The sequence below is a fragment of the Pinus tabuliformis genome, chromosome 4_1, assembly GCF_031772625.1.
Source record: "Pinus tabuliformis cultivar Carrire ecotype Pingquan chromosome 4_1, CPIR1, whole genome shotgun sequence".
NCBI lineage: Eukaryota > Viridiplantae > Streptophyta > Pinopsida > Pinales > Pinaceae > Pinus > Pinus tabuliformis.
Genome location: NC_142303.1, coordinates 779684306 through 779700708, shown reverse-complemented (window position 1 = coordinate 779700708; position 16403 = coordinate 779684306).

Sequence of the window (16403 nt, the reverse complement as noted above, 5' to 3'; positions counted from 1 at the left end):
TAGATCTATCAAAAGCTTTCGACAAAGTCAGTTGGTTATACATAAGAACGATCCTTACTCATCTAGGCTTTCCCTTGGCTTTCACAAAATGGATCATGGGATGCATCTCCTCAGTATCATTTGCTATCCTCGTCAACGGGTCAGCCACTCCCTCCTTTCATGTTAATAGGGGTATAAGACAAGGTTTCCCTTTATCCCCTCTCCTCTTTCTCCTAGTTATGTAAGGCCTAAGCAGGTTGATTGATACTGAAAAAAGAAGGCGGAGACTCAGGGGATAAAAGATCACTGAGCATTTCAATCTGACTCATCTCCTCTTTGTGGATGATATTCTTATTCTCCTAAGTGGAAGTGTTCAGGACACCACAACCATGAACGAGGTGCTAAAACTCTTCAGCAGAGCCACAGGGATGGAAATAAACAGGGGAAAGTCTACCATCTCATTCTTGGAATGTTCACAGCAGGAAATACAACTTTCACTTCTTAATTTTCCATTTCAAGTCATTGAATTAAAGGATGGACTAAAGTATCTAGGCTTTAGACTCTAGCCTGATGGATACAAAATTACTGACTGGACCTGGCTCATCACCAAAGGGGAGAAAAGAATAAATTGTTGGTGTCACAGATTCCTATCTAGGGCTGGAAGATTAATACTTATCAAATCAGTATTGGATGCCACTCCAGTCTTTTGGATGTCTTTGGCATGGATCCCAAAGGGGATTCTTCACAGAATACAACAAGCTTGCTGTCAATTTCTTTGGAAAGGAAGAAAGGAAGGGAAACCATTTTCATGGGTTAAATGGATCAGAATAGCCACTCCCAAAAAATGGGGAGGCTAGGGACTTAAGAAACTTCCTGCCTTTGCACAAGCATTAGCTGCCAAACAGGGTTGGCTTTTATTAAAGAAAAAAAGCCTTTGGTCGGAGGTAATCACCCATAAATACATTTGGCCTTTATCTATCATTGACTGGATAAGAAGACCCTCCTGGAATAGAATGGGCATCTCGGTTATTTGGAGGGCCATCCTTAATATGATTCCCATTATAAAGGATGGACTCTTATGGAAAATTGGACATGAAGCTTCTGTTCGTATTGGGATAAATCCCTGGATCGGAAGTGGGAACTCTTATCAACTCCCACGTGAGATAATAAATTACTTAAACAGCAGAGACATAAGATATATAGATCAGCTCAGTTATCATCAAAACATCACCTTTCTTTCTCAAGCTTGGCTCACCGGACAAAACTGGAACATCCCCATTGAATGGGATAGGACATGGCAAAATTTTCTCCAAGCCCTCACAGAATCACATGTCAGATTAAATAATGAAGATGATGAACTTACTTGGGGCCACTCAAAAAAGGGCTAATATTCTTCTAAACAGGGATACGACATCATTATTGCTGAGTTTAAACCGGAAAGCATAAGAAGCTGGTGGAAGTCTCTGTGGAAACTAAAATCCCCTATGCGCACAAGACTTCTGATGTGGAGCATACTTGGAAACAAAATTCCCACTGGAACTTATCTTAAAAAGAGGGCTTTCACTGGTCCTAGCTGGTGTGTACTCTGCCATCAGGAGGAGGAATTGACACAACATCTTTTCCTTGCCTGTCCTATTACAATTTCAATATGGACACAAGTTCTTACAACTCTCAACTTGAACATGAGATGGCATGGAGCTGATATACTTTCCGCATGGAACACTTGGTGGGGAGTAGCAGCGGAAAAAACTAGAAATTTTCCCCTTCTGGTTTCATGGCATATTTGCCTCAAGCGTAATCTTATAATATTTTAAGACAAGCCAGTAAACTGGAATCTGATCCCTCCGACGATCTGCTCGGCATTTGAGGAGCTACTAGCAAAGGAAAATTACAACAGACACAGGGTTATTAGAGAGGAGCAGATTGACAAGTCTACTCCTTGGGCCTATTTTGATGGAGCTTCCCAACCACATGGTTGTGGGGGTGGCATCATCTTCCATCTAACCGAATCACACTCCTTCCAAATTAGTATGGAATTAGGCCATGGTACAAATAATCATGCAGAACTGATATCTCTCCGACACCTGATTTACTTTGCCATCCTTCTACACTGCAGAAAATTACAAATATTTGGGGACTCAAAGAATGCGATTGACTGGTTTAACAACACTACTTCTTGCAATGCATACACTCTGAGATCTATAATAGACGAGATTGTTTTTTTTTAAACATATTTTGATCAGATTTCTTGCTCTCACATCTACAGGGAGCAAAATGAAAAGGCGAACAAGCTTTCGAAAGAAGCAACGAATCGTCCTCTGGGAGAATGGATGATCATAGAACACACACCAGCAAGAACATATCAGTTTTACCACAGGCCATACATTGACAGTGAACTACAGAGGGGGAACAACCCCTAATCAGCAGAAGTTTTACTTATAAATTTTGTTTCATTTTGCAGTTTTTGAAAAATCGATGTAAATAATATATATGCAAACAATCATCACCACCTGTGTGACATTTTTTATTTATATTTTGGTCTTGGACCAGCACAGCACACCCCTCGGGGTCTTATTGTAATTATTTATGATCTTAGATAGTGGACTATCAGCGAAAGTATAGCATATGCCCATGGGGCATCTATAGCATGTAATTTCATCTATAATGAAATTATGAATTTTCTTTCAAGGAAAAAAAAAACTAGTTGATACAAGCTATAATTTCATCTCCTTTCCATTGAAAGCATCCCATAGTGGCTAGAAGTTAAGGAAATTCTTCAGACCACAAATTATTTCGAAAAAGTTGTGTGCCAATGGACTAAACCCATTAAAAATAAATCCAAACTAACTCATTATACCTATTTGTTCCTAAATGTTGCAATGTCCTATCTCCTCTATATTCATGAGTAGCTTATAATTGTATTTATCTTTCTTACGTAGGTAGTTTGAGCTTGTTATTTAAGAGCATCTTTTTGGATATTTTCATACTTTGGTACAAGGTTCCCAAGGAATTATACATATCTTTGACATCCTCTTTCTTGGGGATACGAGGAATTAGGTGATCCTTCACTGAATCTAACAAGATTCGCTTCATTCTCAAATAAGGTGTCAAATTCAATGAGGAAGGGTTTGTGAGAAGAAGGACAATGATGCAATCCCTTCAACTAGCATGAAGTAAAACAATAAAGTGTAACAAGATGATATCATGTCCCTATAGTTAGATGAGGTTGTAGATGACAAAGTGTAACTCGAGCACAACTCAAAAGAAGAGGCAAGACCATGACATATTTTAAGAAGTCTCCTGTTGTCACTTCAACAACAAATCCCATTCCTAGTTGATCAATACTTGATGAGGGTAATGTGCTAAATAGAAATTTGACCTCAAATATTCTTGACTTAGACAAAAACTCAAAAATTGATTGGATGCATAACTATATCAGAATTGGGAATTCAATAATAAAACAAAACAATTGCAAGAAAAGAAAGAAAACAAGAATAATATAATCCCATAGATTGCTCATGTAAGTGCAGAACAAATTATTATGCAAAAGAAAAAAGAAGGAGATTGATATAAGACCAACTTAAAGTGTAAATAAAGAATAATAAATGAGAAAATAGATAATCAAATGTAAAAACAAGAACGAAAATTTGATGTGAGTGAAGGGAAATACAGCAAAAAATGACCAAGACCACCCAATTGAAAAGAAACACATTTTTTTTTGCATGACCATAAAGACCCTTATTTATTTTGGAAATAGATCACATATACCATGATTGATCATCATGATAATCCCACCAATGAAGCCAATCATGTAGTCTATTTAGATGACAAGATGTACTCATAGGCTTGATTATCAAACAAAAATGTCGGTGAGGAAGGGTTTGTGAGAAGAAGGACAATGATGCAATCCCTTCAACTAGAATGAAGTGGAACAATAAAGTGTAGCAAGATGATGTCATGTCCCTATAGTTAGATGAGGTTCTAGATGACAAAGTGTAACTCGAGCACAACTCAAAAGAAGTGAAGAGACCATGACCTATCTAAAGAAGTCTCTTATTGTATCTTCAACAATAAATCTCATTCCTAGTTGACTCAATACTTGATTAGGGTAATGTGCTAAATATAAGTTTGACCTCAAATAGTCTTGACCTAGACCAAAATTCAAAAATTGATTGGATCCATAACTATATCAGAATTGGGAATTCAATTAATAGAAGAAAATAAATTGCAAGAAAAGAAAGAAAACAAGAACAATATAATCCCATAGACTACTCATGCAAGTGCAGAACAACTTATTATGCTAAAGAAAAAAGAAGGAGATTGACCTAAGATCAACTTAAAGTGGAAATAAATGATAATAAATGAAAAATTAGCTAATCAATTGAGAAAACAAGAGCTAAAATGTGATGGGAGTGAAGGGAAATAGGGCAAAAAAAAATGACCACGACCACCCAATTGAAGAGAAAAACAATTTTGTTTTTGTATGAGCCTAAATACCCTTATTTATTTTGGAAATAGAGCACATATACCACGATTGATGATCATGATAATCCCTACAATGAAGCCAATCTTCTAGTCTATCGAGACGACAAGATGTACTCATAGGCATGATTATCAAACAACAAAGTAAGTCTAAAGGTGATAATTAAAACATGGATTTTGAGTGAATAAGAAGAATGGGGAAATAACCAAACTTATTTGAACCACTTTGTAAGACACCTCCACCATACTTGATTCAGTTAGATCATCGTGGAAAGGAAATGCGAATTGAAGATGATACTCACACTTAACCAAATCAAAATGCAAGGTCAACAACAAACCATGAGGAAGTTGGTGTTCAAAATGAACTAAAATATGTTCCCCTTGTTGCAATAATACCTGACCCATCTATAAATATTTTTTAATCAAAAGTAGGATATGAAAAGACAAACTTTGTCATTGGTTCAAGTACGCATAGCAGTGCTCTTCTTCTTTTAGTTTGAAATGTTGGCTAGTAAAAAACTTCAAAAATCAATTGACAAGTTGGTTCCTCTTCCTCATGAATAGTGCAATCGAAGGAAAAATACCAACTCATTGATTCTTGGATAAATATAGGACTCTACACACTGTTGAAGTGATGCAATTGGTGATTGAGGCTTCTCCATTACTAGACATGCATCCAAATCCAACTCCCAGGGTAGTTTGTAGAAAGCCCCATTCTTCATCTTCACTAGATCGTTAACATTTTATAGCATTCTCTTGTCTTTGCGCAACCATACTTTATAGCCCTTCATTCCTAGGATTTATGTTTAGGATCAATCCATTTGTATGGGGTTCTACTTGTATTTGTTGCCCATATACTAGAGAAAACCATGCCCCACTTGGGTGGGAAATCAACCATGATCACATCCATGTTCAATACCCTCTATGGATGCTCTTTCAAACACACTTTGGGGACTTTGATGCTCCATATACTTGGACTTCTTGAGAATCTATTTCATTTACATTTTTGCAAGATTTAGCAATTTGTAACCCTAATTCTTTCCTCACTTCCAAAGTCATAGCATTAGTAGAAGATTCAGAGTCAAACATACAATTATGAAGCAATAAACCATTAATCAATAATGGAATGTAAAAAGGAGGATGTTTGTTGGATTTGTTCATACTTAGTTATACTTGTGGATGATCATGCAATGGATAGGTTGATTACCCTAACCTAAAGTGTTTGTCGATGACATTTCTTTTCCCTGGTATATGAGTAAGGTCTTGTAGTGGTATCAAAATTTTAATCTTTGCCAAGTCATATTTGTGTCAAAAGTGAAACTGTGCATGGGCAAGGGATCAAATTGATTCAGGGTGTAGAATTTCCTTGAAATTCTGCAACTGCTCTAATTATCAATCTGAAAACTAGTTTGTTTCATTAAGATACAAAATTTCTTATTTGCAACGAAATAGGAACAAAAATAAACACGGTAACACAATAAACAAAACACAATATTTTTCTAGGGAACCTGTTTAGGAAAACCCTCTGTCTGTTTGAGAATTTTATTGATAGAAATTTGAGCAATAGATCTCTTACAATACAATCATGTTTCAGTAGAAAACAACCTTGTTCTCCTCACTTGTCCTAAGCTTGAAACACTTTGCAAGAACCCTTATCCTACTTCCCTATTTCCTCGCGCACTTATGGAGCCCTTATTTCCTAGCACAATCCTCTTAAATCCTTAAGCATATGGAGATCCTATTATTTAGGAATTCATCCTAAATCCTAGCACAAATCCCAAGGAAATTTCCTTCTACCAATATGCACACAAGCTTCTCCTTAGAACACTCTTCCTCTCACAAGATCCTTCACACAAACTTGTGTTCAATAATAATGTTATTGTGATGTGCCTTTGTACTCCTTATAAAAAAATTGCATTAGCTAAATCTGGAAGGTTTATTTTTGGAAGTTGAACTTGTGATTGATGAATTAACTAATTCTAACTAACTCATGTAACTCATCTAGTCTGAATTTAGAACTTAAGACTCTTCACTTGTCTTTTTCCCAATTCTAATTCGCATTAGGGGATAACAAACTAAGCCTCCCACTCCTAAGCATAAGTCAAACTACTTCATGAACTCGTCCTAATTTATAGGGACTCGTGCATGCTAAATAAGAACCACTTGTGGTCTTTCTTGACTAAGGCACAAGTCAAGAAGAACTTCACTCACTACTTTTCAACACTCCTTCTTAGCAAGGAAGGGATTTTGTACAACTCCCAACTTATCTTTGAAATGAATAAGATTGCTTCTTGCTAATTCCTTAGTAAAGATATTTGATGTTTTCTCCTCTGTCAGAATATACGGTAGCTTCACTATCCCTTTCTGCACACAATCTATGAGATGATGATACCTAATCTCGGTATGATTTAAGCGATAATGAAACATTGGGTTCTCAGAGAGCTTGATGCAACTCTGATTATCAAAGTGTATCATAATAGGCTCCATCCTCCGTCTAAAAAGTCCCATAAGTAACTTCCTCATCCAGATAACCTCGTATGTTGCTAAAGTGGCAGCCATGTACTCGACCTCGGTTGAACTGAGTGTAACTAATTTCTATTTCCTATTGTACCAGGAAACAATTGTTGACCCAATGTTGAAGATGCCACCTAAAGTATTCTTCCGATCTATGGAGCTCCCTTCCCAATTTGTGTCTATGAAGCCCTCGGGCCTCACATCATAAACCTGCCTGTTCCATAATCCATAATCCACAGTGCCTCTAAGATACCTCAACACATGCTTTGCAGCAACCCAGTAAACTATAGTCGGTTCCATCATGAACTGACACAGTTGGTTGACTGCAAAACAAATATCAGGTCATGTGTTGACCAAGTACATCAATAACCCAATGAGTTGCATGTATACTATAGCATGCACTTGCTCTGCTCTACTAGCATCCACCTTCCTCTAGTTTGTGACTAGAGGTGTGGCCATGGGCCTAAAATCCTACACATGAAATCTCTGGAGAATATTTATAGTGTACTTCCCTTGTCCCACGAAGATCTCACCATCACCCTACCAAACCTCCAAGCCAAGGAAATAGTGCATAAGCGCCATATCCTTCATCTCAAACTCCCTTTCAAGGTCCTCCTTGCAATCTTGGATCAAGTTGTATGCTCCAATCAATATAAGGTCATCAACATAGAGAACTAGAATGAGTGGAAGCCCTCCAACCATGATATAGTACATGTTGGCATCCTCCTCACTCTTAGTGAATCTTAATCCTCGAAGTTAGTTGTCAATACAAGTGTACCATTCTTTGGGAGCCTACTTGAGTCCATAAAGAGCTCTCTTCAACCTGCACACATGTGTGTCTCTGCTGAATTGCTCAAACCCCTCTGGTTACTCCATGTAAATCTCCTCCTCAACCACTTTGTTGAGGAATGTTGTCTTCATGTCCATATGGTAGATCTTCCATCCCATTTTTTCTGCAAGTGCTAGAATAGTCTTGATGGATTAATATTTTGCTACTGGAAGAAAGGTATCATCATAGTCTATGCCCTCAATCTATAAGAAGCCCTTGGAAACAAACCTGGCTTTATACTTCTCCACACTCCCATCTGATCCATGCTTCACCTTGTACACCCCTGTTGATCCTACTATTGATTTTCCCTCGGGTCATGGCATAATCTCCCAAACATCGTTCTTCATGATGGAGGAATATTCCTCTGCCATGACTTCCTTCAAAACCTGTTGAGAAGTTTCCTCCTTATAACTAGAAGGTTCAGTGTCCACCAACTCTGTCATTAGTGCCATGTAACTTGTGTACCTTTGTGGCTGCTTCCTCTACCTGAACATGGTGTTAGGAGCTTCAACATGATCCTGGACCTCTTGAATCGACATGCCAGCACACTTGGCTCTCTTCCTCCTTGTACCAGGAGTCTCCATTTGAGTAGTTTTTTATTCTCATCCTGGTCTATTATCCTCATCATCCTCTTCAACATCCTGCTGTGTGGCCCTCTTGCCACATGTCTGAGACTTTGTCTATGATCCCACCCGAGGATCCTCCTTAGGAGCGAGTAACTCCTCCATCTAAGGTATTATTATATGCTCTTGCTCCAGGGACTCCCTAATAGCTCTTTCCTCCTTGAACCTCACATCTCACCTAAGAAATATATTCTTGAGTCCTAGTAGATACACCCTGTATGCTTGAGCTATCTCATTGTATCCCACAAAAATACCCTTTTCTGTTATGGGCTCCAACTTCTTCCTTCTATATTTGAACACATGGATATAAAATTTTGTGCCAAATATATGGAAGTGTGAAACATCAGGATTCTTGCATGTAAAGCCTCCTCTTGTGTAACTCGTCTGAGAACCCTGTGTGGACTCCTATTCTGCAGAAATAATGCAATATTGCATGCCTCTACCCACAAGAACATAAGCAACCCCTAATCATGCAAAATAGCCTTGGCTACTCCAACAATATTGTAGTTCTTCAGCCACCCCATTATACTGAGGGTTATGGGGTGCAATCAACTCCCTCCTATTGCCCTCTTTTGCACATAACTCCTTGAAGGCATTAGAGACATATTCTCCCCCATTGTCACTTCTCACTGACTTGATCTTCTTCCATGTATGGTTTTCTACCAAGGCCTTAAACTCCAAGAAATTGGTTAAAACCTCATTTTTCTTCTTCATAAAGAATATCCAAGTTTTACGAGAATAATCATCAATGAAAGTAACATAATACCTGTGTCTCATAAGAGAAGGAGAAGAGAAGATTCCACATACGTTAGAATGCACCAGCTTCGAAATAAATTTGGCCCTACTATCTCGTCCCTAAAAATAAGTCTTGACATACTTTCCAAGCATGCATCCCTTACACACTCCGTTCTTGTCAAAGTTTCATGCTAGTAATCCTGCAAATATTTGGTGAAGAATCTTTATCACCCCATGATGTAAGTGTCCCATGCACCCGTGACAAAATTATCCAATATCTCTACTTTGATCACCACTTGCCTTGTTGCTCAAGGCTACGCTAGTCTCAACTTGCAACTTGTACAGGTTCCTCATCCTCACACCTATCTACTTCACTGATCCAGAAGCTAAGTGCTTGAGGTATGCCTTACCTCTCTTGAAGATGACATCATATCCATTGTCCTCAAGGGTTGCTACTGAAACCAGGTTCTTCTTCATCCCTAGAGCATAGAGAACATCTTTGAGATGGAGAGAGCTCTCTAACTCCCTCTCAATGTTGATAGTACCAACTCCCTTAGTTGCATACTTTCCATTATCTCCTAGCTCAATATGAACCTGCATGTCCTTTTCCTCCAACTAGATGAAATACTCCATGTTCCTAGTCATGTGGAAAGAGACTCCTGAATCAATATACCATGTGTTATTGCCTACTGATCTTGCCATGAAATCTATCAATGATAAATCCTTCTCGAATTGAGAAGCAAACCCATCTTCCAAAGTTGATGCAGCCACATGCTCCTTATTCGACCCCTTATTCTTCTAATTAAGACACTTAATAACATAATGTTTGAACTCATGGAAATGGAAGCACTTGATCTTACTTAGATCCTTCTTCCTCTTGTTGCCCTTCTGACGGGACTTGCCCTTCCCTTTTCCTTTATTTCCCTAGCTTTGCCTGCAAGAGAAAATTCTCCTCATCATATTCTTTATTGATCTCCCTTCTTTGGCCCCTCTCCAGATCTCTTCCTGTATGAAGTTAGTCCATAAATTTTCCCAACTGGGAAAGTTCTCTCTCCCACTGAAAACATCCTGGAAGCCATATCGAGACTTGTGAAGTCCAAGTAAGGCAAAACTCACAAGGTCATGATTAGATACAATGACACCCACACCACCTAGCTCATCTCGAACTTGAGTGAACCTCGTAAGATATGTGGTGATAAGCTCTCCTTGTTTCGTCGGGATACTCCTTAGCTTCTCCTTAAGAGCAAGCTTCCTAGTATCACTGGTACTCTCATATAATTGTAATAAGGCTTGATACATCTCATATGTTGTCTTCTTCTCATGATGATAGAAAATACATGATCTTTGACCCCTTCTAGAATAGTCCTCCTTTCCTTGATATCATTCTTATTGATCCAAAATGGATCTAACATAGACTTCTAAGTCTATTAATTTTCCTCACAAACGAAAAATGAAAGTCATTGGATGATTTTGAAAATAGTCTCATTGCAAAGATCTCTTCATTCTGAATCTAACGCAATTTGAATGGGCTAAAATGGGCTTCGGATGAAGGAGATATTGTAAAAAGAAAATTGTCCATTGTCCTTTGAAAAGGAGGCATTTTCTTATTAAATGGGACTTAAGAGAAATAAAGGCTTTCTATGGAAAAATCGCATCGGAAGGTTCAAAGGGAGGACTTAGACCAAAGGCCTTAAGGACCCCCAATTGCGATCTCTGACATATCGCATCAGAAAGGTTTAAAGGGTGGAGCAGCAGGCCTTAAGGGCTCCCTGATAGAGATCTTCGATATATCACATCGGAGGAAGGCCTTCGCGCGATATTGGAACCCCGGGCTGTTTACATGTGCGATTAGCGATTGCAATATCGGCAATTGGCGATTCGGTCACGCAGATACCAAGGGGGCCATTACATGCGACATACGCTGATGCGATACGCCAATAGAGCGATTGATGATCAGCGATTGGCGAATCCCTGATACAAGGGTCGTTGCGACTTGTGACATGCAATAAAGGCCAGACCCGATAAGGTTATGGACGCGATTTCATAATATTTGAAATCCAAAATTGTGGATTTTCTTTGTATTTTCCATGTATTTGGGTTTTTGGCCTACGCAAAGCGATTGCGATATGCGATGAAAGGACGGACCTGAAAGGCTTATAGGGGCAATTCTATATTATTTGAATTCCAGTTAAACGGCTCATGATGCATTTTTCCTATGTATTCCTTTATGTGGCTATTTTCAGGATTTCTGCACAGGAAGGCCAAACGACTGGGTTTCCTGTGCCCATCGGTTCATTTCCATTTGGAAACATCCATCACACCCATGCCACACTATCAGCAGGTGTTTCTATAACAATGATACGTTATGCAATATGTAGAGCCAACGAGTCAGATTTCCAGTCGCAGACCTACAGAGCCAGAGAGCCAGAGGGCTAGTCGAAGAAATGTAGAGGCAGAGGAATGATTACACACAGAGAAACGGACAAGAAGTCACATAGCCGGAAGGATGCCTCACAAAAGCCAGAGAGCACAATTGAAAGAGGAAGTTTGGAGTCGCTTGGAGGTCGAGTGAAACCAGAAGCTCCAAGAGCCAAAGCCAGAGCGAGAGCCAGAGACGAGAGCCAAAGCCAAGAGCCAGAGCCAAGAGCCATAGCCGAGAGCCAGATCCAAGAGCCAGTGCCGAGAGCCAGAGCTAAAAGCCAAAGCCGAGAGCCAGAGCCAAGAGCTAGAGCCAAAGCTAGAGCCAAGAGCCAGAGCTAAGAGCCGGAGCCCAGAGCCAAGAGCTAGAGCCAAGAGCCAGAGCCGAGAGCTAAGAGCCAGAGCCGAGAGCCAAGAGCCGAGAGCTGAGAGCCAGAGAGCCAAACAACCAGGATAAAGATGGCATTCTAAGCCCATTGGTTCAGTTGTAAATCATTGGAGTTAAGTGTGGAACTTGTAAAAGAATTTAAGCCATAATCCCAAAGATCCTAGTCGAGTTGACTAGAGCTCACAGAGACGTAGCCCAAGAGGTTTGGATGAACTCCTAATTATATTGTTGTTATGTGTGTTGGTTATTAGTTGCATTATTTGTTGTTATATATTTTTATATGAGTTTAAGCAAATCAACTTAAAGCACTTAACAGTTAAAGGCAAACACAAACATACACCTATTTCAAGTTATTTATTCCGAAAATTGTCAATATAAGCCTAGATCTTGGGAATATATAAGCTTTGGAGTGGAAGAGGTTCTTGTAAGCTTGATAAGAAGCCTTTAGTGCCCCATTTTCAGATTAGGTGGTATCAGAGCCTCAGGTTAATTAACCCCACCTTCAAAGAAGGTGGTATCTGAGCTGGTTATATCAGAGTTAAGTTATACCAAAGCAGGTTATATCATGATGCAGATGATATCAGATCAGGATTCTTGATTGACAGAGCAATCGATATGCTTGTTTGACTTGAAAGGTGTTCAAACAGTAGAAAGAATTTAGTTGTTTGATTGTTTGTAAACTGGCTGTTGTTTGAGTTTGCAAAGGTTTAGGTAAAGCTATTAATAGCTAAGTCCGGGAGAGGACAAGAAGGAAGAAGGGTTGAAGGCATTCTTCTTATCCCAAACGACCTCAAAGAAATCCTTGAAGCACAAGAGGTTTGTTGCAAAATGTTGCTTGAATAAGCTCTTTGTTAATCTTGTTTGAAGTTCTTTTGTTCATTTTGATAATGACAACTTCTACAAGTGAGTCCTCAAATTCTCGTTTCTTCACAAGATTCTTTGATGAAAACATGAAGCAAGACTTATTCACCATGATGGATATGGTGAGAGAAATGTATGAGGATGGAAGGAAGAGCATCATACTTCGAGAGCAGTTGAATTCCATGAAGGAAGAGAAGCAGTTGCTTTCTGACAAATTGTAGGAAATGGAGAGGCAATTTCATATTGAAAATATGAACCTGAAAAGGATGCATGAGTTGGAGGCACAACTCCTTGTTGCCAAAGAAGCCTTGGTCAAGTATCAGCTTGAAGAAGAGATAAACAATTCCTGTTTTTCTTCAAATTATTCTAAGAATGTTATTGTTGGTTCTTTTGAAAAAACATACCAGATGCATAGGGTCCAAGTTAATGTCCAAGATGGGCTATGAAGGAAAATGCTTGGGAAAACATGCACAAGGTATTGTTGAGCCAATAATGGTTGAGGAAAGGCCTAAGTATTTGGATCTTGGCTATGAAGAGTCTTATGGAGACAGTTCCAAAGCTGCCATGAAGGCCATTGAAACAGTTCCAAGAAGGAGTTTCATTGTTGTCTTCTACCTCAACAGTGTGAAGATTATATTCTTGGGGAATGCAATAGTGTGAAGCATACTTTTCAGAAAGAAGGTGTATATCAGAATACACTTGAACCAGAGAGTTGTGGAAACTTTGACATCCTAGAAGAGATTGATGGTGTTCCAAAGAGAGCTACTTCTTCATTCAATTCACCTCCTCATGAAGGCAATAAAGGTGAAAAACAAAGGTATAAATCTGGTTCTAATCATATTCCCTTTGATTATGTAAAGCATGATAAATTTCCTCATAGGCATTGGAAAAGAATTGCATGTTCCTTTTGTGGTTTGAATAACCATAGTGTTTCTAGATGTTGGAAGAGAATGGCCGCATACAGGAAACTTTTGAAGGAAATAAAGCAAGAAGCCAAAGGTCCACTGGACAAGGAAAATCATGCTGTCAAGAGGATGCACATGTGTTGCACTTACTGCCATAAGCAAGGACATATTATTGCAAAATGTTGGACTTTGAATCCAACAATGCTTCCACAAAACTTGAAGAAGGTGGAAAGAGAAAATGGCAAGAATGGAAAGGAAGTTTCCATAAATGATGTGTTTCAAGATGATTCACATGTTGCTGTTGATGTGCAGACAAAGGAAGGACCTTTGAAATGGATTGGTAAGAAATGGTTAGAGTTCTTATCCAATTAAAGTTGCATATCTTTTGATGTGAACAGAAATGTATCACATCTATTTGCATTTCTTTGTTAATGGAATGCAAGTTGCAGGGTTTTTACCAAAAAGGTGAATGCAAAAAAGTTAAGTAGGAGACTCACTTTATTGCTGCAACATTATATTTCATTTCAGCTTCAAAAGTACAATGTACTTAAGCAAAATTTGAAAGATGAAATGCATGCATAAGCATGATATGCATGACCACAGGGATGTTGATGATTTCCATGTATTTGAACATGTATGTGTAATTAACTTCAAGGGTTGATTGCTTTGTTTTTAAACATGCATGTAATGAAATATTGACTTGGAAAAAGTTGATTTGGTCTCCAAGATGGAGATAATGGTGAAGTGTTTCATCTTTGAAAAAGAATTCTAAGATTCCTTTTCAACATGCTTGACTTGAAGGTTCAATTGTTTTGAAGGCATGTTTTGTTGGCTTGTTATCTAGTCAATCATTTGTATGCAGATGTAAAGACATGGAGGTGTTCATAAGATGTGAAATCTGTTTCTTTTGTTGAAGTAGGAGTTTAGGCCATCCAGTTGTTGTCTGTAATCCTGTTGTTGTTAACAGTTGTTGTTGACAGTATGTCAAACAAGTACAAATGAAAATTTTGTGAAGCAGATGTAACTTCACATCAGTTTGAACCACCTTGGATCAATGATCAAGGTAGAGAAGTTCAAACTACCTTCTGTGACCTTCTCATCAGGAGTTTTGTAGGAAGTCAAGGAGGAAGACAGTTCTTCCCAAGAGGACAAGCACATCCAGGAAGGGAGTGTTCAAAGGCTTTGGTTCATAGGCACTATGCAAGGCAAGTGTATGGAGGCTGAAAGAAGAGGGTGAGGTACTCTCATTTACTGTTCAGATTAGTATATCAGTCTTTTGGAGTCCAAAATATTTTTAGTGGGAAGGCGTGATCCAAAATGGATCTAACATAGACTTCTAAGTCTATGAATTTTCCTCACAGAGGAAAAATTAAAGTCATTGGATGATTTTGAAAATAGTCTCATTGCAGAGATCTCTTCATTCTAAATCTAACGCAATTTGAATGGGCTAAAACAGACTTCGGATGAAGGAGATATTGTAAAAAGAAAATTTCCCATTGTCCTTTGAAAAGGAGGCATTTTCTTATTAAATGGGACTTAAGAGAAATAAAGGCTTTCTATGGAAAAATCGCATCGGAAGGTTCAAAGGGAGGACTTGGACCAAAGTCCTTAAGGACCCCTGATTGCGATCTCCGACATATCGCATTGGAAAGGTTTAAAGGACGAAGCAGCATGCCTTGAGGGCTCCCAAATAGCGATCTCTGATATGTCGCATTGGAGGAAGGCCTTCGCGTGGTATTGGAACCCCGGGCCGTTTACATGTGTGATTTGTGATTGCAATATCGGCGATCGATGATCGAGTCAAGCAAATACCAAGGGGGCCGTTGCATACAACATATGCCGATGCGATGGGCCGATAGCGATAGCACCGATAGAGCGATCGGCAATCGGCGAATCCCCGATACAAGGGTCGTTGCGACTTGTGACATGCGATTGCGACATGCGATAAAGGTCAAACCTGATAAGGTTATGGACGCTATTTCATAATATTTGAAATTCGGAATTGTGGATTTTCTTTGTATTTTCCATGTATTTGGGTTTTTGGCCTACGTAAAGCGATTTCCATATGTGATGAAAGGACGAACCCGAAAGGCTTATAAGGGAGAATCTATATTATTTGAAGTCCGTTTAAACGGATCGTGATGCATTTTGCTTGTGTATTCCATTATGTGGCTATTTTCGGGATTTCTTCGCAAGAAGGCCAAACGACCAGGTTCCTGTGCCCGCCAGTTCATTTCCATTTGGAAACAACCATCACACTTGTGCCACACTATCAGCGAGCGTTTTTGTAGCAATGATGCATTATGTAATACACAGAGCCACAAAGCCAGCAAGCTAGATGGCCAATCGTAGAGCCACAGAGCCATAGGGCCAGTCGAAGAAACACAGAGGCAAAGGAATGATTACACACAGTGAAATGGACAGGAAGTCACAGAGCCGAAAGGATGCCTCATAACAGCCAGAGAGCACAATTGAAAGAGGAAGTTTGGAGTCGCTTGGAGGTCAAGCGAAACTTGAAGCTCAAAGAGCCAAAGCCAGAGCCAAAGCCAAAGCCAAGAGCCAGAGCCAAGAGCCAGAGCCAAGAGCGGAGCCGAGAGCCAGAGCCAAGAGTCAGAGCTGAGAGCCAGAGCCAAAATCCAGAGCCAAGAGCTAGAGCCAAGAGTGAGAGC